Below are 22,495 nucleotides of genomic sequence, written 5' to 3' on the forward strand. Positions count from 1 at the left end.
CCTATACAGCCTTCCGTTGGAGGTATACGTAGAGACTTCTCCCAACGCATACCTCTGACGAAAAGAAAAAATTGAATGTAAACATACTCCAAGAAGCCCAAAGCTCTGAATAAATATGGCGCAACTTGGGTTGTCAGTGCTGCACAAACTGACATCTACACCAGTTAGCATAGATGTCAGCTATAATATCCGCAGGTGTAAATTAAATATGTCATGCAGGAGATCTGCTCTCCCGCTGGTCCCGACTTACTAGCTGAAAAGACGCGAAAACAGCATAATGTCTCAAAAAGCTAAAATTTTTACTCAAAACGGGCATGCGCCAAAATTTCCCATTACATTACTTTACAATATCATGTATTATAAAGACATTTACTTTTGAGCTACTTTGACTAAATCGTTAGCAAATGGAAAAAAAAAAACACCAAGGAAAAAAATGTAATGAAAAAACTACGGCCTCCTCCATTTCCCCTCTAGCCGTCCTTTCCATCTCCAAAATGGTGTGTTTTCTGCCATTTTAGGTAGAAAAATTTCTATTTGCTCACCATTTAGGCAAAGTAGCAGGAGGGTATATTATGCAGCTTCTCAAACTCTACCTTGAAAGAGCTGTGTGGTTTGTATTTTAATAGTAACTTTTTAATCTAAATGTACTTTTTACTCTGCCTGACTTGGTATTTATTTGTTCAGAGTTTCAAGCTCACATTGACTTGGTCCTCCCCTATAGGACCTCTCTATCTGTTGAACTAAGTATCATTACTAAAACTTATCTGAATCTGATTCTTAAACATCTAGTTACTACTTCTGATCTTACAGTACAGTCAGCCAAGCATACCAAGTTACCAAGTTCAATCACACAATATTAAAATGAGTAAGGAGAATGGATACATATCAGCATTAGATACACATGGGTAGAACTTATCATTGTCAAGCCTTGTTCTTAAAGCTTAAAAAAATGGTTTGAATTTATTAAAGATCATATCGAACTACTACAATAACAATTGACAGACATCAGGGGCTCCTTCCAGGAGAGTAATCACTAACCAGAGCATTGCCGACGCTCTGGCCATGGATTCCTGGGTTTTTAAACTCCTAACATCACTGTCCATATAGTGAAAGTGACATCAAGGACTTTCCCAAGTCAGGAGTTCCCGGCCAGTGAGTGCTTGCGATGCTCTGGCCGGGGACTCCAGAGTTTAAAGCCAAATATGGATATTTAAAGCCATATATGCACAGTAAAGTGAGAGGCTTTCTCTACAAGCGTAATTCCCGGCCACAGTGCTGCCAATGCTCCGACTTGGAATTTTCACATTACAAAGCCCCTAATGTCACTGTCTATGTACAGACAGTAACATCAAGGGATCCTCCAGGAGCAGAATCCATATATGGACAGTGACGTCAGGGGCTCCCTCCAGGAGTGGAATCCCCAGCCAGTGCAATGCCAGTGTTCTGGCCTAGGATTTTGGCATCTTAAAGCTCCTAACGTCAGTGTCCATTTATGGACAGTGTTGTCAGGGGCTTCCCTAGGAGCAGAATCCCCAGTCAGAACGTTGCTAACGTCAGGGGCTTTCCGAGCCTAGTGCTCAAAGTAACACTGTGCCCGGGGAGTTCAGGTGATATATCACACTCTATGCCTATACAGCCTTCCGTTGGAGGTATACGTAGAGACTTCTCCAAACGCATACCTCTGACGAAAAGAAAAAATTGAATGTGAACATACTCCAAGAAGCCCAAAGCTCTGAATAAATATGGCGCAACTTGGGTTGTCAGTGCTGCACAAACTGACATCTACACCAGTTAGCATAGATGTCAGCTATAATATCCGCAGGTGTAAATTAAATATGTCATGCAGGAGATCTGCTCTCCCGCTGGTCCCGACTTACTAGCTGAAAAGACGCGAAAACAGCATAATGTCTCAAAAAGCTAACATTTTTACTCAAAACGGGCATGCGCCAAAATTTCCCATTACATTACTTTACAATATCATGTATTATAAAGACATTTACTTTTGAGCTACTTTGACTAAATCGTTAGCAAATGGAAAAAAAAAACACCAAGGAAAAAAATGTAATTAAAAAAATACGGCCTCCTCCATTTCCCCTCTAGCCGTCCTTTCCATCTCCAAAATGGTGTGTTTTCTGCCATTTTAGGTAGAAAAATTTATATTTGCTCACCATTTAGGCAAAGTAGCAGGAGGGTATATTATGCAGCTTCTCAAACTCTACCTTGAAGAGCTGTGTGGTTTGTATTTTAATAGTAACTTTTTAATCTAAATGTACTTTTTACTCTGCCTGACTTGGTATTTATTTGTTCAGAGTTTCAAGCTCACATTGACTTGGTCCTCCCCTATAGGACCTCTCTATCTGTTGAACTAAGTATCATTACTAAAACTTATCTGAATCTGATTCTTAAACATCTAGTTACTACTTCTGATCATACAGTACAGTCAGCCAAGCATACCAAGTTACCAAGTTCAATCACACAATATTAAAATGAGTAAGGAGCATGGATACATATCAGCATTAGATACACATGGGTAGAACTTATCATTGTCAAACCTTGTTCTTAAAGCTTAAAAAAATGGTTTAAATTTATTAAAGATCATATCCGACTACTACCATAACAATTGACAGACATCAGGGGCTCCTTCCAGGAGAGTAATCACTAACCAGAGCGTTGCCGACGCTCTGGCCATGGATTCCTGGGTTTTTAAACTCCTAACATCACTGTCCATATAGTGAAAGTGACATCAAGGGCTTTCCCAAGTCAGGAGTTCCCGGCCAGTGAGTGCTTGCGATGCTCTGGCCGGGGACTCCAGAGTTTAAAGCCAAATATGGATATTTAAAGCCATATATGCACAGTAAAGTGAGAGGCTTTCTCTACAAGCATAATTCCCGGCCACAGCGCTGCCAACGCTCCGACTTGGAATTCTCACATTACAAATTTGGCCCCTAATGTCACTGTCTATGTACAGACAGTAACATCAAGGGATCCTCCAGGAGCAGAATCCATATATGGACAGTGACGTCAGGGGCTCCCTCCAGGAGTGGAATCCCCACCCAGTGCAATGCCAGTGTTCTGGCCTAGGATTTTGACATCTTAAAGCTGCTAACGTCAGTGTCCATTTATGGACAGTGTTGTCAGGGGCTTCCCTAGGAGCAGAATCCCCAGTCAGAACGTTGCTAACGTCAGGGGCTTTCCGAGCCTAGTGCTTAAAGTAACGCTGTGCCCGGGGAGTTCAGGTGATATATCCCACTCTATGCCTATACAGCCTTCCGTTGGAGGTATACGTAGAGACTTCTCCCAACGCATACCTCTGACGAAAAGAAAAAATTGAAATCGAACATACTCCAAGAAGCCCACAGCTCTGAATAAATATGGCGCAACTTGGATTGTCAGTGCTGCACAAACTGACATCTACACCAGTTAGCATAGATGTCAGCTATAATATCCGCAGGTGTAAATTAAATATGTCATGCAGGAGATCTGCTCTCCCGCTGGTCCCGACTTACTAGCTGAAAAGACGCGAAAACAGCATAATGTCTCAAAAAGCTAAAATTTTTACTCAAAACGGGCATGCGCCAAAATTTCCCATTACATTACTTTACAATATCATGTATTATAAAGACATTTACTTTTGAGCTACTTTGACTAAATCGTTAGCAAATGGAAAAAAAAAACACCAAGGAAAAAAATGTAATTAAAAAACTACGGCCTCCTCCATTTCCCCTCTAGCCGTCCTTTCCATCTCCAAAATGGTGTGTTTTCTGCCATTTTAGGTAGAAAAATTTCTATTTGCTCACCATTTAGGCAAAGAAGCAGGAGGGTATATTATGCAGCTTCTCAAACTCTACCTTGAAGAGCTGTGTGGTTTGTATTTTAATAGTAACTTTTTAATCTAAATTTACTTTTTACTCTGCCTGACTTGGTATTTATTTGTTCAGAGTTTCAAGCTCACATTGACTTGGTCCTCCCCTATAGGACCTCTCTATCTGTTGAACTAAGTATCATTACTAAAACTTATCTGAATCTGATTCTTAAACATCTAGTTACTACTTCTGATCATACAGTACAGTCAGCCAAGCATACCAAGTTACCAAGTTCAATCACACAATATTAAAATGAGTAAAGAGCATGGATACATATCAGCATTAGATACACATGGGTAGAACTTATCATTGTCAAACCTTGTTCTTAAAGCTTAAAAAAATGGTTTCAATTTATTAAAGATCATATCCGACTACTACCATAACAATTGACAGACATCAGGGGCTCCTTCCAGGAGAGTAATCACTAACCAGAGCATTGCCGACGCTCTGGCCATGGATTCCTGGGTTTTTAAACTCCTAACATCACTGTCCATATAGTGAAAGTGACATCAAGGGCTTTCCCAAGTCAGGAGTTCCCGGCCAGTGAGTGCTTGCGATGCTCTGGCCGGGGACTCCAGAGTTTAAAGCCAAATATGGATATTTAAAGCCATATATGCACAGTAAAGTGAGAGGCTTTCTCTACAAGCGTAATTCCCGGCCACAGCGCTGCCAACGCTCCGACTTGGAATTCTCACATTACAAAGCCCCTAAAGTCACTGTCTATGTACAGACAGTAACATCAAGGGATCCTCCAGGAGCAGAATCCATATATGGACAGTGACGTCAGGGGCTCCCTCCAGGAGTGGAACACCCAGCCAGTGCAATGCCAGTGTTCTGGCCTAGGATTTTGGCATCTTAAAGCTCCTAATGTCAGTGTCCATTTATGGACAGTGTTGTCAGGGGCTTCCCTATGAGCAGAATCCCCAGTCAGAGCGTTGCTAACGTCAGGGGCTTTCCGAGCCTAGTGCTTAAAGTAACGCTGTGCCCGGGGAGTTCAGGTGATATATCCCACTCTATGCCTATACAGCCTTCCGTTGGAGGTATACGTAGAAACTTCTCCCAACACATACCTCTGACGAAAAGAAAAAATTTAATGTGAACATACTCCAAGAAGCCCACAGCTCTGAATAAATATAGCGCAACTTGGGTTGTCAGTGCTGCACAAACTGACATCTACACCAGTTAGCATAGATGTCAGCTATAATATCCGCAGGTGTAAATTAAATATGTCATGCAGGAGATCTGCTCTCCCGCTGGTCCCGACTTACTAGCTGAAAAGACGCGAAAACAGCATAATGTCTCAAAAAGCTAAAATTTTTACTCAAAACGGGCATGCGCCAAAATTTCCCATTACATTACTTTACAATATCATGTATTATAAAGACATTTACTTTTGAGCTACTTTGACTAAATCGTTAGCAAATGGAAAAAAAAAAACACCAAGGAAAAAAATGTAATGAAAAAACTACGGCCTCCTCCATTTCCCCTCTAGCCGTCCTTTCCATCTCCAAAATGGTGTGTTTTCTGCCATTTTAGGTAGAAAAATTTCTATTTGCTCACCATTTAGGCAAAGTAGCAGGAGGGTATATTATGCAGCTTCTCAAACTCTACCTTGAAGAGCTGTGTGGTTTGTATTTTAATAGTAACTTTTTAATCTAAATGTACTTTTTACTCTGCCTGACTTGGTATTTATTTGTTCAGAGTTTCAAGCTCACATTGACTTGGTCCTCCCCTATAGGACCTCTCTATCTGTTGAACTAAGTATCATTACTAAAACTTATCTGAATCTGATTCTTAAACATCTAGTTACTACTTCTGATCTTACAGTACAGTCAGCCAAGCATACCAAGTTACCAAGTTCAATCACACAATATTAAAATGAGTAAGGAGAATGGATACATATCAGCATTAGATACACATGGGTAGAACTTATCATTGTCAAGCCTTGTTCTTAAAGCTTAAAAAAATGGTTTGAATTTATTAAAGATCATATCGAACTACTACAATAACAATTGACAGACATCAGGGGCTCCTTCCAGGAGAGTAATCACTAACCAGAGCATTGCCGACGCTCTGGCCATGGATTCCTGGGTTTTTAAACTCCTAACATCACTGTCCATATAGTGAAAGTGACATCAAGGACTTTCCCAAGTCAGGAGTTCCCGGCCAGTGAGTGCTTGCGATGCTCTGGCCGGGGACTCCAGAGTTTAAAGCCAAATATGGATATTTAAAGCCATATATGCACAGTAAAGTGAGAGGCTTTCTCTACAAGCGTAATTCCCGGCCACAGTGCTGCCAATGCTCCGACTTGGAATTTTCACATTACAAAGCCCCTAATGTCACTGTCTATGTACAGACAGTAACATCAAGGGATCCTCCAGGAGCAGAATCCATATATGGACAGTGACGTCAGGGGCTCCCTCCAGGAGTGGAATCCCCAGCCAGTGCAATGCCAGTGTTCTGGCCTAGGATTTTGGCATCTTAAAGCTCCTAACGTCAGTGTCCATTTATGGACAGTGTTGTCAGGGGCTTCCCTAGGAGCAGAATCCCCAGTCAGAACGTTGCTAACGTCAGGGGCTTTCCGAGCCTAGTGCTCAAAGTAACACTGTGCCCGGGGAGTTCAGGTGATATATCACACTCTATGCCTATACAGCCTTCCGTTGGAGGTATACGTAGAGACTTCTCCAAACGCATACCTCTGACGAAAAGAAAAAATTGAATGTGAACATACTCCAAGAAGCCCAAAGCTCTGAATAAATATGGCGCAACTTGGGTTGTCAGTGCTGCACAAACTGACATCTACACCAGTTAGCATAGATGTCAGCTATAATATCCGCAGGTGTAAATTAAATATGTCATGCAGGAGATCTGCTCTCCCGCTGGTCCCGACTTACTAGCTGAAAAGACGCGAAAACAGCATAATGTCTCAAAAAGCTAACATTTTTACTCAAAACGGGCATGCGCCAAAATTTCCCATTACATTACTTTACAATATCATGTATTATAAAGACATTTACTTTTGAGCTACTTTGACTAAATCGTTAGCAAATGGAAAAAAAAAACACCAAGGAAAAAAATGTAATTAAAAAAATACGGCCTCCTCCATTTCCCCTCTAGCCGTCCTTTCCATCTCCAAAATGGTGTGTTTTCTGCCATTTTAGGTAGAAAAATTTATATTTGCTCACCATTTAGGCAAAGTAGCAGGAGGGTATATTATGCAGCTTCTCAAACTCTACCTTGAAGAGCTGTGTGGTTTGTATTTTAATAGTAACTTTTTAATCTAAATGTACTTTTTACTCTGCCTGACTTGGTATTTATTTGTTCAGAGTTTCAAGCTCACATTGACTTGGTCCTCCCCTATAGGACCTCTCTATCTGTTGAACTAAGTATCATTACTAAAACTTATCTGAATCTGATTCTTAAACATCTAGTTACTACTTCTGATCATACAGTACAGTCAGCCAAGCATACCAAGTTACCAAGTTCAATCACACAATATTAAAATGAGTAAGGAGCATGGATACATATCAGCATTAGATACACATGGGTAGAACTTATCATTGTCAAACCTTGTTCTTAAAGCTTAAAAAAATGGTTTAAATTTATTAAAGATCATATCCGACTACTACCATAACAATTGACAGACATCAGGGGCTCCTTCCAGGAGAGTAATCACTAACCAGAGCGTTGCCGACGCTCTGGCCATGGATTCCTGGGTTTTTAAACTCCTAACATCACTGTCCATATAGTGAAAGTGACATCAAGGGCTTTCCCAAGTCAGGAGTTCCCGGCCAGTGAGTGCTTGCGATGCTCTGGCCGGGGACTCCAGAGTTTAAAGCCAAATATGGATATTTAAAGCCATATATGCACAGTAAAGTGAGAGGCTTTCTCTACAAGCATAATTCCCGGCCACAGCGCTGCCAACGCTCCGACTTGGAATTCTCACATTACAAATTTGGCCCCTAATGTCACTGTCTATGTACAGACAGTAACATCAAGGGATCCTCCAGGAGCAGAATCCATATATGGACAGTGACGTCAGGGGCTCCCTCCAGGAGTGGAATCCCCACCCAGTGCAATGCCAGTGTTCTGGCCTAGGATTTTGACATCTTAAAGCTGCTAACGTCAGTGTCCATTTATGGACAGTGTTGTCAGGGGCTTCCCTAGGAGCAGAATCCCCAGTCAGAACGTTGCTAACGTCAGGGGCTTTCCGAGCCTAGTGCTTAAAGTAACGCTGTGCCCGGGGAGTTCAGGTGATATATCCCACTCTATGCCTATACAGCCTTCCGTTGGAGGTATACGTAGAGACTTCTCCCAACGCATACCTCTGACGAAAAGAAAAAATTGAAATCGAACATACTCCAAGAAGCCCACAGCTCTGAATAAATATGGCGCAACTTGGATTGTCAGTGCTGCACAAACTGACATCTACACCAGTTAGCATAGATGTCAGCTATAATATCCGCAGGTGTAAATTAAATATGTCATGCAGGAGATCTGCTCTCCCGCTGGTCCCGACTTACTAGCTGAAAAGACGCGAAAACAGCATAATGTCTCAAAAAGCTAAAATTTTTACTCAAAACGGGCATGCGCCAAAATTTCCCATTACATTACTTTACAATATCATGTATTATAAAGACATTTACTTTTGAGCTACTTTGACTAAATCGTTAGCAAATGGAAAAAAAAAACACCAAGGAAAAAAATGTAATTAAAAAACTACGGCCTCCTCCATTTCCCCTCTAGCCGTCCTTTCCATCTCCAAAATGGTGTGTTTTCTGCCATTTTAGGTAGAAAAATTTCTATTTGCTCACCATTTAGGCAAAGAAGCAGGAGGGTATATTATGCAGCTTCTCAAACTCTACCTTGAAGAGCTGTGTGGTTTGTATTTTAATAGTAACTTTTTAATCTAAATTTACTTTTTACTCTGCCTGACTTGGTATTTATTTGTTCAGAGTTTCAAGCTCACATTGACTTGGTCCTCCCCTATAGGACCTCTCTATCTGTTGAACTAAGTATCATTACTAAAACTTATCTGAATCTGATTCTTAAACATCTAGTTACTACTTCTGATCATACAGTACAGTCAGCCAAGCATACCAAGTTACCAAGTTCAATCACACAATATTAAAATGAGTAAAGAGCATGGATACATATCAGCATTAGATACACATGGGTAGAACTTATCATTGTCAAACCTTGTTCTTAAAGCTTAAAAAAATGGTTTCAATTTATTAAAGATCATATCCGACTACTACCATAACAATTGACAGACATCAGGGGCTCCTTCCAGGAGAGTAATCACTAACCAGAGCATTGCCGACGCTCTGGCCATGGATTCCTGGGTTTTTAAACTCCTAACATCACTGTCCATATAGTGAAAGTGACATCAAGGGCTTTCCCAAGTCAGGAGTTCCCGGCCAGTGAGTGCTTGCGATGCTCTGGCCGGGGACTCCAGAGTTTAAAGCCAAATATGGATATTTAAAGCCATATATGCACAGTAAAGTGAGAGGCTTTCTCTACAAGCGTAATTCCCGGCCACAGCGCTGCCAACGCTCCGACTTGGAATTCTCACATTACAAAGCCCCTAAAGTCACTGTCTATGTACAGACAGTAACATCAAGGGATCCTCCAGGAGCAGAATCCATATATGGACAGTGACGTCAGGGGCTCCCTCCAGGAGTGGAACACCCAGCCAGTGCAATGCCAGTGTTCTGGCCTAGGATTTTGGCATCTTAAAGCTCCTAATGTCAGTGTCCATTTATGGACAGTGTTGTCAGGGGCTTCCCTATGAGCAGAATCCCCAGTCAGAGCGTTGCTAACGTCAGGGGCTTTCCGAGCCTAGTGCTTAAAGTAACGCTGTGCCCGGGGAGTTCAGGTGATATATCCCACTCTATGCCTATACAGCCTTCCGTTGGAGGTATACGTAGAAACTTCTCCCAACACATACCTCTGACGAAAAGAAAAAATTTAATGTGAACATACTCCAAGAAGCCCACAGCTCTGAATAAATATAGCGCAACTTGGGTTGTCAGTGCTGCACAAACTGACATCTACACCAGTTAGCATAGATGTCAGCTATAATATCCGCAGGTGTAAATTAAATATGTCATGCAGGAGATCTGCTCTCCCGCTGGTCCCGACTTACTAGCTGAAAAGACGCGAAAACAGCATAATGTCTCAAAAAGCTAAAATTTTTACTCAAAACGGGCATGCGCCAAAATTTCCCATTACATTACTTTACAATATCATGTATTATAAAGACATTTACTTTTGAGCTACTTTGACTAAATCGTTAGCAAATGGAAAAAAAAAAACACCAAGGAAAAAAATGTAATGAAAAAACTACGGCCTCCTCCATTTCCCCTCTAGCCGTCCTTTCCATCTCCAAAATGGTGTGTTTTCTGCCATTTTAGGTAGAAAAATTTCTATTTGCTCACCATTTAGGCAAAGTAGCAGGAGGGTATATTATGCAGCTTCTCAAACTCTACCTTGAAGAGCTGTGTGGTTTGTATTTTAATAGTAACTTTTTAATCTAAATGTACTTTTTACTCTGCCTGACTTGGTATTTATTTGTTCAGAGTTTCAAGCTCACATTGACTTGGTCCTCCCCTATAGGACCTCTCTATCTGTTGAACTAAGTATCATTACTAAAACTTATCTGAATCTGATTCTTAAACATCTAGTTACTACTTCTGATCTTACAGTACAGTCAGCCAAGCATACCAAGTTACCAAGTTCAATCACACAATATTAAAATGAGTAAGGAGAATGGATACATATCAGCATTAGATACACATGGGTAGAACTTATCATTGTCAAGCCTTGTTCTTAAAGCTTAAAAAAATGGTTTGAATTTATTAAAGATCATATCCGACTACTACCATAACAATTGACAGACATCAGGGGCTCCTTCCAGGAGAGTAATCACTAACCAGAGCATTGCCGACGCTCTGGCCATGGATTCCTGGGTTTTTAAACTCCTAACATCACTGTCCATATAGTGAAAGTGACATCAAGGACTTTCCCAAGTCAGGAGTTCCCGGCCAGTGAGTGCTTGCGATGCTCTGGCCGGGGACTCCAGAGTTTAAAGCCAAATATGGATATTTAAAGCCATATATGCACAGTAAAGTGAGAGGCTTTCTCTACAAGCGTAATTCCCGGCCACAGTGCTGCCAATGCTCCGACTTGGAATTCTCACATTACAAAGCCCCTAATGTCACTGTCTATGTACAGACAGTAACATCAAGGGATCCTCCAGGAGCAGAATCCATATATGGACAGTGACGTCAGGGGCTCCCTCCAGGAGTGGAATCCCCAGCCAGTGCAATGCCAGTGTTCTGGCCTAGGATTTTGGCATCTTAAAGCTCCTAACGTCAGTGTCCATTTATGGACAGTGTTGTCAGGGGCTTCCCTAGGAGCAGAATCCCCAGTCAGAACGTTGCTAACGTCAGGGGCTTTCCGAGCCTAGTGCTCAAAGTAACACTGTGCCCGGGGAGTTCAGGTGATATATCACACTCTATGCCTATACAGCCTTCCGTTGGAGGTATACGTAGAGACTTCTCCAAACGCATACCTCTGACGAAAAGAAAAAATTGAATGTGAACATACTCCAAGAAGCCCAAAGCTCTGAATAAATATGGCGCAACTTGGGTTGTCAGTGCTGCACAAACTGACATCTACACCAGTTAGCATAGATGTCAGCTATAATATCCGCAGGTGTAAATTAAATATGTCATGCAGGAGATCTGCTCTCCCGCTGGTCCCGACTTACTAGCTGAAAAGACGCGAAAACAGCATAATGTCTCAAAAAGCTAACATTTTTACTCAAAACGGGCATGCGCCAAAATTTCCCATTACATTACTTTACAATATCATGTATTATAAAGACATTTACTTTTGAGCTACTTTGACTAAATCGTTAGCAAATGGAAAAAAAAAACACCAAGGAAAAAAATGTAATTAAAAAACTACGGCCTCCTCCATTTCCCCTCTAGCCGTCCTTTCCATCTCCAAAATGGTGTGTTTTCTGCCATTTTAGGTAGAAAAATTTCTATTTGCTCACCATTTAGGCAAAGTAGCAGGAGGGTATATTATGCAGCTTCTCAAACTCTACCTTGAAGAGCTGTGTGGTTTGTATTTTAATAGTAACTTTTTAATCTAAATGTACTTTTTACTCTGCCTGACTTGGTATTTATTTGTTCAGAGTTTCAAGCTCACATTGACTTGGTCCTCCCCTATAGGACCTCTCTATCTGTTGAACTAAGTATCATTACTAAAACTTATCTGAATCTGATTCTTAAACATCTAGTTACTACTTCTGATCATACAGTACAGTCAGCCAAGCATACCAAGTTACCAAGTTCAATCACACAATATTAAAATGAGTAAGGAGCATGGATACATATCAGCATTAGATACACATGGATAGAACTTATCATTGTCAAACCTTGTTCTTAAAGCTTTAAAAAATGGTTTAAATTTATTAAAGGTCATATCCGACTACTACCATAACAATTGACAGACATCAGGGGCTCCTTCCAGGAGAGTAATCACTAACCAGAGCATTGCCGACGCTCTGGCCATGGATTCCTGGGTTTTTAAACTCTTAACATCACTGTCCATATAGTGAAAGTGACATCAAGGGCTTTCCCAAGTCAGGAGTTCCCGGCCAGTGAGTGCTTGCGATGCTCTGGCCGGGGACTCCAGAGTTTAAAGCCAAATATGGATATTTAAAGCCATATATGCACAGTAAAGTGAGAGGCTTTCTCTACAAGCGTAATTCCCGGCCACAGCGCTGCCAACGCTCCGACTTGGAATTCTCACATTACAAAGCCCCTAAAGTCACTGTCTATGTACAGACAGTAACATCAAGGGATCCTCCAGGAGCAGAATCCATATATGGACAGTGACGTCAGGGGCTCCCTCCAGGAGTGGAACACCCAGCCAGTGCAATGCCAGTGTTCTGGCCTAGGATTTTGGCATCTTAAAGCTCCTAATGTCAGTGTCCATTTATGGACAGTGTTGTCAGGGGCTTCCCTATGAGCAGAATCCCCAGTCAGAGCGTTGCTAACGTCAGGGGCTTTCCGAGCCTAGTGCTTAAAGTAACGCTGTGCCCGGGGAGTTCAGGTGATATATCCCACTCTATGCCTATACAGCCTTCCGTTGGAGGTATACGTAGACACTTCTCCCAACACATACCTCTGACGAAAAGAAAAAATTTAATGTGAACATACTCCAAGAAGCCCACAGCTCTGAATAAATATAGCGCAACTTGGGTTGTCAGTGCTGCACAAACTGACATCTACACCAGTTAGCATAGATGTCAGCTATAATATCCGCAGTTGTAAATTAAATATGTCATGCAGGAGATCTGCTCTCCCGCTGGTCCCGACTTACTAGTTGAAAAGACGCGAAAACAGCATAAAGTCTCAAAAAGCTAACATTTTTACTCAAAACGGGCATGCGCCAAAATTTCCCATTACATTACTTTACAATATCATGTTTATAAAGACATTTACTTTTGAGCTACTTTGACTAAATCGTTAGCAAATGGAAAAAAAAAACACCAAGGAAAAAAATGTAATTAAAAAACTACGGCCTCCTCCATTTCCCCTCTAGCCGTCCTTTCCATCACCAAAATGGTGTGTTTTCTGCCATTTTAGGTAGAAAAATTTCTATTTGCTCACCATTTAGGAAAAGAAGCAGGAGGGTATATTATGCAGCTTCTCAAACTCTACCTTGAAGAGCTGTGTGGTTTGTATTTTAATAGTAACTTTTTAATCTAAATTTACTTTTTACTCTGCCTGACTTGGTATTTATTTGTTCAGAGTTTCAAGCTCACATTGACTTGGTCCTCCCCTATAGGACCTCTCTATCTGTTGAACTAAGTATCATTACTAAAACTTATCTGAATCTGATTCTTAAACATCTAGTTACTACTTCTGATCATACAGTACAGTCAGCCAAGCATACCAAGTTACCAAGTTCAATCACACAATATTAAAATGAGTAAGGAGCATGGATACATATCAGCATTAGATACACATGGATAGAACTTATCATTGTCAAACCTTGTTCTTAAAGCTTTAAAAAATGGTTTAAATTTATTAAAGGTCATATCCGACTACTACCATAACAATTGACAGACATCAGGGGCTCCTTCCAGGAGAGTAATCACTAACCAGAGCATTGCCGACGCTCTGGCCATGGATTCCTGGGTTTTTAAACTCTTAACATCACTGTCCATATAGTGAAAGTGACATCAAGGGCTTTCCCAAGTCAGGAGTTCCCGGCCAGTGAGTGCTTGCGATGCTCTGGCCGGGGACTCCAGAGTTTAAAGCCAAATATGGATATTTAAAGCCATATATGCACAGTAAAGTGAGAGGCTTTCTCTACAAGCGTAATTCCTGGCCACAGCGCTGCCAACGCTCCGACTTGGAATTCTCACATTACAAAGCCCCTAATGTCACTGTCTATGTACAGACAGTAACATCAAGGGATCCACCAGGAGCAGAATCCATATATGGACAGTGACGTCAGGGGCTCCCTCCAGGAGTGGAATCCCCAGCCAGTGCAATGCCAGTGTTCTGGCCTAGGATTTTGGCATCTTAAAGCTCCTAAAGTCAGTATCCATTTATGGACAGTGTTGTCAGGGGCTTCCCTAGGAGCAGAATCCCCAGTCAGAGCGTTGCTAACGTCAGGGGCTTTCCGAGCCTAGTGCTTAAAGTAACGCTGTGCCCGGGGAGTTCAGGTGATATATCCCACTCTATGCCTATACAGCCTTCCATTGGAGGTATACGTAGAGACTTCTCCCAACGCATACCTCTGACGAAAAGAAAAAATTGAATGTGAACATACTCCAAGAAGCCCACAGCTCTGAATAAATATAGCGCAACTTAGGTGGTTAGTGCTGCACAAACTGACATCTACACCAGTTAGCATAGATGTCAGCTATAATATCTGCAGGTGTAAATTAAATATGTCATGCAGGAGATCTGCTCTCCCGCTGGTCCCGACTTACTAGTTGAAAAGACGCGAAAACAGCATAAAGTCTCAAAAAGCTAAAATTTTTACTCAAAACGGGCATGCACCAAAATTTCCCATTACATTACTTTACAATATCATGTATTATAAAGACATTTACTTTTGAGCTACTTTGACTAAATCGTTAGCAAATGGAAAAAAAAAACACCAAGGAAAAAAATGTAATTAAAAAACTACGGCCTCCTCCATTTCCCCTCTAGCCGTCCTTTCCATCTCCAAAATGGTGTGTTTTCTGCCATTTTAGGTAGAAAAATTTCTATTTGCTCACCATTTAGGCAAAATAGCAGGAGGGTATATTATGCAGCTTCTCAAACTCTACCTTGAAGAGCTGTGTGGTTTGTATTTTAATAGTAACTTTTTAATCTAAATGTACTTTTTACTCTGCCTGACTTGGTATTTATTTGTTCAGAGTTTCAAGCTCACATTGACTTGGTCCTCCCCTATAGGACCTCTCTATCTGTTGAACTAAGTATCATTACTAAAACTTATCTGAATCTGATTCTTAAACATCTAGTTACTACTTCTGATCATACAGTACAGTCAGCCAAGCATACCAAGTTACCAAGTTCAATCACACAATATTAAAATCAGTAAGGAGCATGGATACATATCAGCATTAGATACACATGGGTAGAACTTATCATTGTCAAACCTTGTTCTTAAAGCTTAAAAAATATGGTTTCAATTTATTAAAGATCATATCCGACTACTACCATAACAATTGACAAGACATCAGGGGCTCCTTCCAGGAGAGTAATCACTAACCAGAGCATTGCCGACGCTCTGGCCATGGATTCCTGGGTTTTTAAACTCCTAACATCACTGTCCATATAGTGAAAGTGACATCAAGGGCTTTCCCAAGTCAGGAGTTCCCGGCCAGTGAGTGCTTGCGATGCTCTGGCCGGGGACTCCAGAGTTTAAAGCCAAATATGGATATTTAAAGCCATATATGCACAGTAAAGTGAGAGGCTTTCTCTACAAGCGTAATTCCCGGCCACAGCGCTGCCAACGCTCCGACTTGGAATTCTCACATTACAAAGCCCCTAATGTCACTGTCTATGTACAGACAGTAACATCAAGGGATCCTCCAGGAGCAGAATCCATATATGGACAGTGACGTCAGGGGCTCCCTCCAGGAGTGGAACACCCAGCCAGTGCAATGCCAGTGTTCTGGCCTAGGATTTTGGCATCTTAAAGCTCCTAATGTCAGTGTCCATTTATGGACAGTGTTGTCAGGGGCTTCCCTAGGAGCAGAATCCCCAGTCAGAGCGTTGCTAACGTCAGGGGCTTTCCGAGCCTAGTGCTTAAAGTAACGCTGTGCCCGGGGAGTTCAGGTGATATATCCCACTCTATGCCTATACAGCCTTCCGTTGGAGGTATACGTAGACACTTCTCCCAACGCATACCTCTGAAGAAAAGAAAAAATTTAATGTGAACATACTCCAAGAAGCCCACAGCTCTGAATAAATATAGCGCAACTTGGGTTGTCAGTGCTGCACAAACTGACATCTACACCAGTTAGCATAGATGTCAGCTATAATATCCGCAGGTGTAAATTAAATATGTCATGCAGGAGATCTGCTCTCCCGCTGGTCCCGACTTACTAGTTGAAAAGACGCGAAAACAGCATAAAGTCTCAAAAAGCTAACATTTTTACTCAAAACGGGCATGCGCCAAAATTTCCCATTAAATTACTTTACAATATCATGTTTATAAAGACATTTACTTTTGAGCTACTTTGACTAAATCGTTAGCAAATGGAAAAAAAAAACACCAAGGAAAAAGATGTAATTAAAAAACTACGGCCTCCTCCATTTCCCCTCTAGCCGTCCTTTCCATCTCCAAAATGGTGTGTTTTCTGCCATTTTAGGTAGAAAAATGTATATTTGCTCACCATTTAGGCAAAGTAGCAGGAGGGTATATTATGCAGCTTCTCAAACTCTACCTTGAAGAGCTGTGTGGTTTGTATTTTAATAGTAACTTTGTAATCTAAATGTACTTTTTACTCTGCCTGACTTGGTATTTATTTGTTCAGAGTTTCAAGCTCACATTGACTTGGTCCTCCACTATAGGACCTCTCTATCTGTTGAACTAAGTATCATTACTAAAACTTATCTGAATCTGATTCTTGAACATCTAGTTACTACTTCTGATCATACAGTACAGTCAGCCAAGCATACCAAGTTACCAAGTTCAATCACACAATATTAAAATGAGTAAGGAGCATGGATACATATCAGCATTAGATACACATGGGTAGGGGGCGTGGCAAGCAGCGAGACCGGACGGACACACTCACAGGGAGCTCCTGATCAGCGAGCCTCATACCGGGTAATCCGGACCTCTTCCACTGCAAACCCGGGGCCCCCATCGGTGTCACGGTCCTCCTCGCCCCTCGCTGATCACTTTGACGCCGGTCTCAGCCGCCTCGGCCGACTTCCGGTTTTGCGGCCTGCTGGCGGGACCGAAGCCGCGGCCTCGATTTGTACAGCAGGCGCGGCCCAGAACGGTGCGGGCCTGACAAGTGACCGGAGACCTGAAGAGTGCAGGGCTACTTCCTGGTCCCCGCCTCCGGCCCTCAGCCGCATAAGAGCACGTCCCAGAGGATCTGGGAACTCCACTGAGACGACTGGGGCCGCCAGTTTAGTCTCCTCTCAGCCTGGACGTCTTTAGGGGTCGGTGAGTAGCCTCAGGGAGGCAACTGATTGTGCACACTCCAGCTGCAACATACACAGCACCAGCCTCACCCCCAACCTCACCTTACCTCACCCAAGCCCCATCCTCACCTTTCATAACTCCAGCTACACCAGCCTCCGCCTGGACATTGAAGTCCGCCAATTGAATTAAAAAAAAAAAAAAAAAAAGCAAAGCAGGTTTCCTCCAATTAAAGGGCCCTCGACCCAATTTTTTTTCAGGTGCTGGTCCGTCGATCAGTACCGACTGTACCTGCCGGAACTCGCTTAGACCTGACCCCCTCTGCAGAGCCAGAGGGGTATCAAGGGACAGCTCAACTTCTCCGGTGTCAAGCTAAGATTACCGCAGCGATACCAATCGCTTCTTCTACACGCACTTCAAGACCACCGACGAATATGTAATATACTTACAACAGTGGCGAGCTTAAATAGAGAAAATTCTTCCGCTACTATATCTTCTTAGTTAATATGGGTAAAATCGGTCCGAAACAAACAGCTACGGTTTCGGGCCCACATCCGCAAACTCCACAAGCAGAGATGGACAAATTTGTAAAAAAACAAGGGGGGAAGTCGAGTCACTCCAAGTCAATCTCACCCTTAAAAGCTACGCAAAAACGGGGAGAACCCGAGCTGGAGCAAATGAGTGAAGACGACCAAAATATAGAGGATAAGGAACTTCCAGTCTCAAGATCCTTTATGAAGCGAATTTTAGCTAAAGCACTTGAACCACTTGCCAACGATCTTTCTGAAATCAAACAAGAGCTCTTACAAGTGGGTAATAGAGTCGATGCACTGGAAAAGACGCAAACGACCTTGCTTTCCTCCTCTTCTGATCTCACAACCTGTCTACAGTCACAAGAAGGACACATTAATAAAATGTATTCCATACTAGAAGACCATGAAAACAGGGATAGGAGAAACAACCTGCGCATCAAGGGACTGCCTGAGTAAATTGCCAACGAAGATATTCTTACCGCTCTGACCGAGACGTTCCGGAAATTCCTAGACCCTGAAGATTACCCAAACCTAGTTATTGAGAGGGCTCACAGGTCACTCCGACCAAAGCCATCCCCCTCAGATCCCCCGAGGGATATTATTTGCAGAATATTGGATTACAGAATTAAAGATCGCATCATACAGAAAAGCCGACTCTCAACAAACATACTCTATGGAGAGGCCCAAATTGCTATTTTCCAGGACTTGGCTTCCACCACTTTATACAAACGTAGGCTCCTGAAACCCTTTACGTCTACATTGAGACAGAGGCAGATCCCATTTTGTTGGCTCTTCCCGTTTGGTCTCTCCTTCTCTGTTAATGGAAAGAGATTCACAGCTAGATCCTCGTCAGACATCAGAAATATCTGCTCTGAACTTGACATATCTCTGGAGGCTTATCCCGACCTAGAAATGGTGCATGACGCTGCTCGTCTTGAACATATCCCTCAACTACCTCAATGGGAAACAGTTCAGGCACCTGAAGGTCAAATGGCAAGACGGCGATCCCACAAAGCTCCAAGGTCCCCTTCATTGTGGGTCCCTTCTTGAATATAAAGTATTTATTGTCTTATGCTCCAATCAACGGATTACACCCAGATGTATCCTTTCAAAGGACTGTACCGAGTGTGAACGGAGACTAGTTTTTTATGTGGTTATTTTGCATAGCTAGTCTTAATTGAATCTGAGATTTAGCCAAATCTGTGTTTTTCTTTTGTTTTTTTGCATTTATTACCGGTTTTCTGGAATACATATATGTGATACTATATAGAGACGTCTACTCGATGCAACTCATACCTGCTTTGCTTACGCAATATTGATGTCGACTAAGTTACATTTTGTTTCTTCTATTAGGGTTTATATATGTAGGGGGATTTATATCCACAGTCAGAAGATTACTCACCTCATATATAAGATATATCTACTTCGACCAATTCGAGAGCCTCAAAAAGCCCTAGGTACACTCAGTTCATTCTGTTCACCCAAGTGCCTATACCTGATTAAATACCACCATTCTGTTAACATTCACCTAACATTTTCTCTATTGCTCTTCTACGTCAAATGACGATTGTTCACTTGCATCATCTGTTCATGGTGACACGATTCACCGATGATGCATTTACAGTACTGTTACAAGATACCCTAGTTATAGCTATGTTACTTATTCCCCTGTCCCATTTTCTGGGACACATCCCCGAGAGAGACCCCACTCTTTACGGATCCAATTTGCAACGTCACTATGACTGACTCACATACAACATGGTCAATAGTTTCTTATAACGTCAGAGGCCTAAACTCTCCGGTCAAACGATCACAAATCCTTCAATATCTTAAAAACACAAAAGCAGACATTATATTGTTTCAGGAAACCCATCTACGAGCCCAAAAATTGCCATCTTTCCATAAATCATATTACAATACATGGTTTCACTCGCATTCCCCGTTCAAAAATTCATGTGGAGTTGCAATAGCCCTTGCTAAACATGTACCCTTTGTCTTACAAGATTCACTCTCTGACAGCGAAGGCAGATATATATTCATAAAGGGTCTCTTAGCGGGATCCTTAGTTACGTTGGGTAATCTATATGTAACTAATATCAATCAGGCGTCATGGATCCCATCCGCACTTGACACAGTTAGGCCCTTTATGGAAGGTATATGTCTGGCGGGGGGAGACTTAAACGTGGCTCTGGAGCCGGACCTCGATTCTTCTACAAAGAAATCCTCGCTTTCACGCAGAGCCCTTTCGCGAATTAAAAAATCACTGCAATCCTTCCCCTTAATCGATACCTGGCGATATATGCACCCAAATGCGATTGATTATATGCACTTCTCATCTCCGCACAATTCGTATCAGAGACTAGACTACCTCTTTCTTCCTCTTTCGTTATTGCCTAACATTGTGGAAGTACGAATTCTGACCGCTATACACTCCGATCACTCTCCCCTACTGCTCCGAGCCTCGCTAACACACAGACCGGCTGGACAAAAGGCATGGTCCCTGAACGAAAGTTTACTCAACTCAGAAACAAATAAGAAACGTGTTGCCTCGGCTATACTATCTTATTTCCAAATCAATACTATAGACCAATGTCCTATGCCGGTGATCTGGGAGGCCCACAAGGCAGTGATTAGAGGTGAATTCATTTCTATTGGCTCGTATCAAAATAGCAGTAGAAGACGGAAACTTTCGGCGTTATATGAGGAAATCTCTCAGCTGGAGAGGCAACACAAAAATGTACAAACACTAGATGTCCTCGCCTCGCTCACGGTCAAAAGACAGGCCCTAAAAGATTTACTCAATAAGCAGTCTGCCAAATTCTATTCTAATTGGAAAAATCAAATATTCATACACGGAGATAAAGTCTCCAAACTCATGATTTCGTTGATAAAGAAGAGGAAATCCAGGTCTTATATTCACTCCCTGAAATTGCCTAATAGTTTGAAAACTAGCGACACTGATCTGATTTCAGAGGCTTTTGTAAATTATTACTCCTCCCTCTATCAAATTCGATCTCAAGAGACTGATGGAGAGCGGAGCAGTAGGAAACAAATCATTAACTCATTTCTTGCGTCCCTGACTTTGCCCCAACTTTCCCCTACACAACAAGCCACTCTGCAGAAATCGGTCACGGAGTCTGAGCTCCAGTCTATCCTGTCGAAGTGCCCTTCGGGAAAAAGTCCAGGACCAGGCGGACTTCCCATACATTACTATAAAGTATTTCAGAAAGAACTACTACCTCATTTCCTTGGTTTGTGTAACTCTATACTACAAGGTTCTAGCTTTCCTAGACAGACTCTAGAAGCGCATATTACCCTGATTCACAAAGACGGTAAGGACCCTGACTTATGTAGTAACTACAAACCTATCTCACTTTTAAATACTGACCTAAAAATATTCGCAAAACTCTTAGCCAATCGATTAAGTCTGATACTACCGGACTTGATTTCTCCGGAACAAGTGGGATTCGTTTCGGGCAGGGAAGGGAAAGATAACTCTCTACGACTATTGCATTTACTACAGTTAGCTAAGGAGAAGAACAGATCTATGACATTCCTGAGCACTGATGCAGAGAAGGCCTTCGACAGGGTAGACTGGACCTTTATGGAAGAAACCTTAGACCGATTTGGAATTCCTAAAATTTTCACCCAAGCTATACTACAAATGTATATCACCCCAACAGCTAAACTCCGTATTAACGGAACCCTCTCATCTAGCTTTCAAATCCTAAATGGAACTAGACAAGGCTGCCCGCTATCACCACTTCTGTTTGTCCTTGTGATGGAGTCATTAATCCAAACTATCAGACAACACCCAGATATAAAAGGTATCACAACTCAATCAACACATCACAAGACAGCAGTATTTGAAGATGATTTACTCATAATCATGTCTGACCCGATTTCAGAAATACCGGCAGTCCTCGAAATTTTTTCTAAATTTAGTGCTCTGTCCAATTTCAAAATCAACGCAGAAAAATCCGAAGCCTTAGGGATCAATGTTTCTAACTCTACGACACGATTACTAGAATCCCGATATCCAATTAAGTGACCTCCAAAATGCATTACCTACTTGGGAGTCAAATTGTGTAAACATTGGCCTGACAACTTCGCCTTAAACTATCTCCCTCTATTGGCCGGCACTAAAGTCATTATAGAATCCTGGTTAGCTCCCTTTATTTCCTGGATGGGCAGGAAAAACTTGATTAAAGGGTTAATCCTCCCCAAATTTAACTACCTATTCCAAATGTTACCTATTCACATTCCACAATCTTACTTCACGAAACTTCGCTCAATGATATTTCAATATATTTGGAATGGCAGGCACCCCAAAATTAGTGCAGAGACGCTTTCACTGCCTAAATCCCTGGGAGGAATTGGGGCTCCTGATTTTAAGAA

Source organism: Rhinoderma darwinii, unplaced genomic scaffold (assembly GCF_050947455.1).
Source record: "Rhinoderma darwinii isolate aRhiDar2 unplaced genomic scaffold, aRhiDar2.hap1 Scaffold_697, whole genome shotgun sequence".
Lineage (NCBI taxonomy): Eukaryota > Metazoa > Chordata > Amphibia > Anura > Rhinodermatidae > Rhinoderma > Rhinoderma darwinii.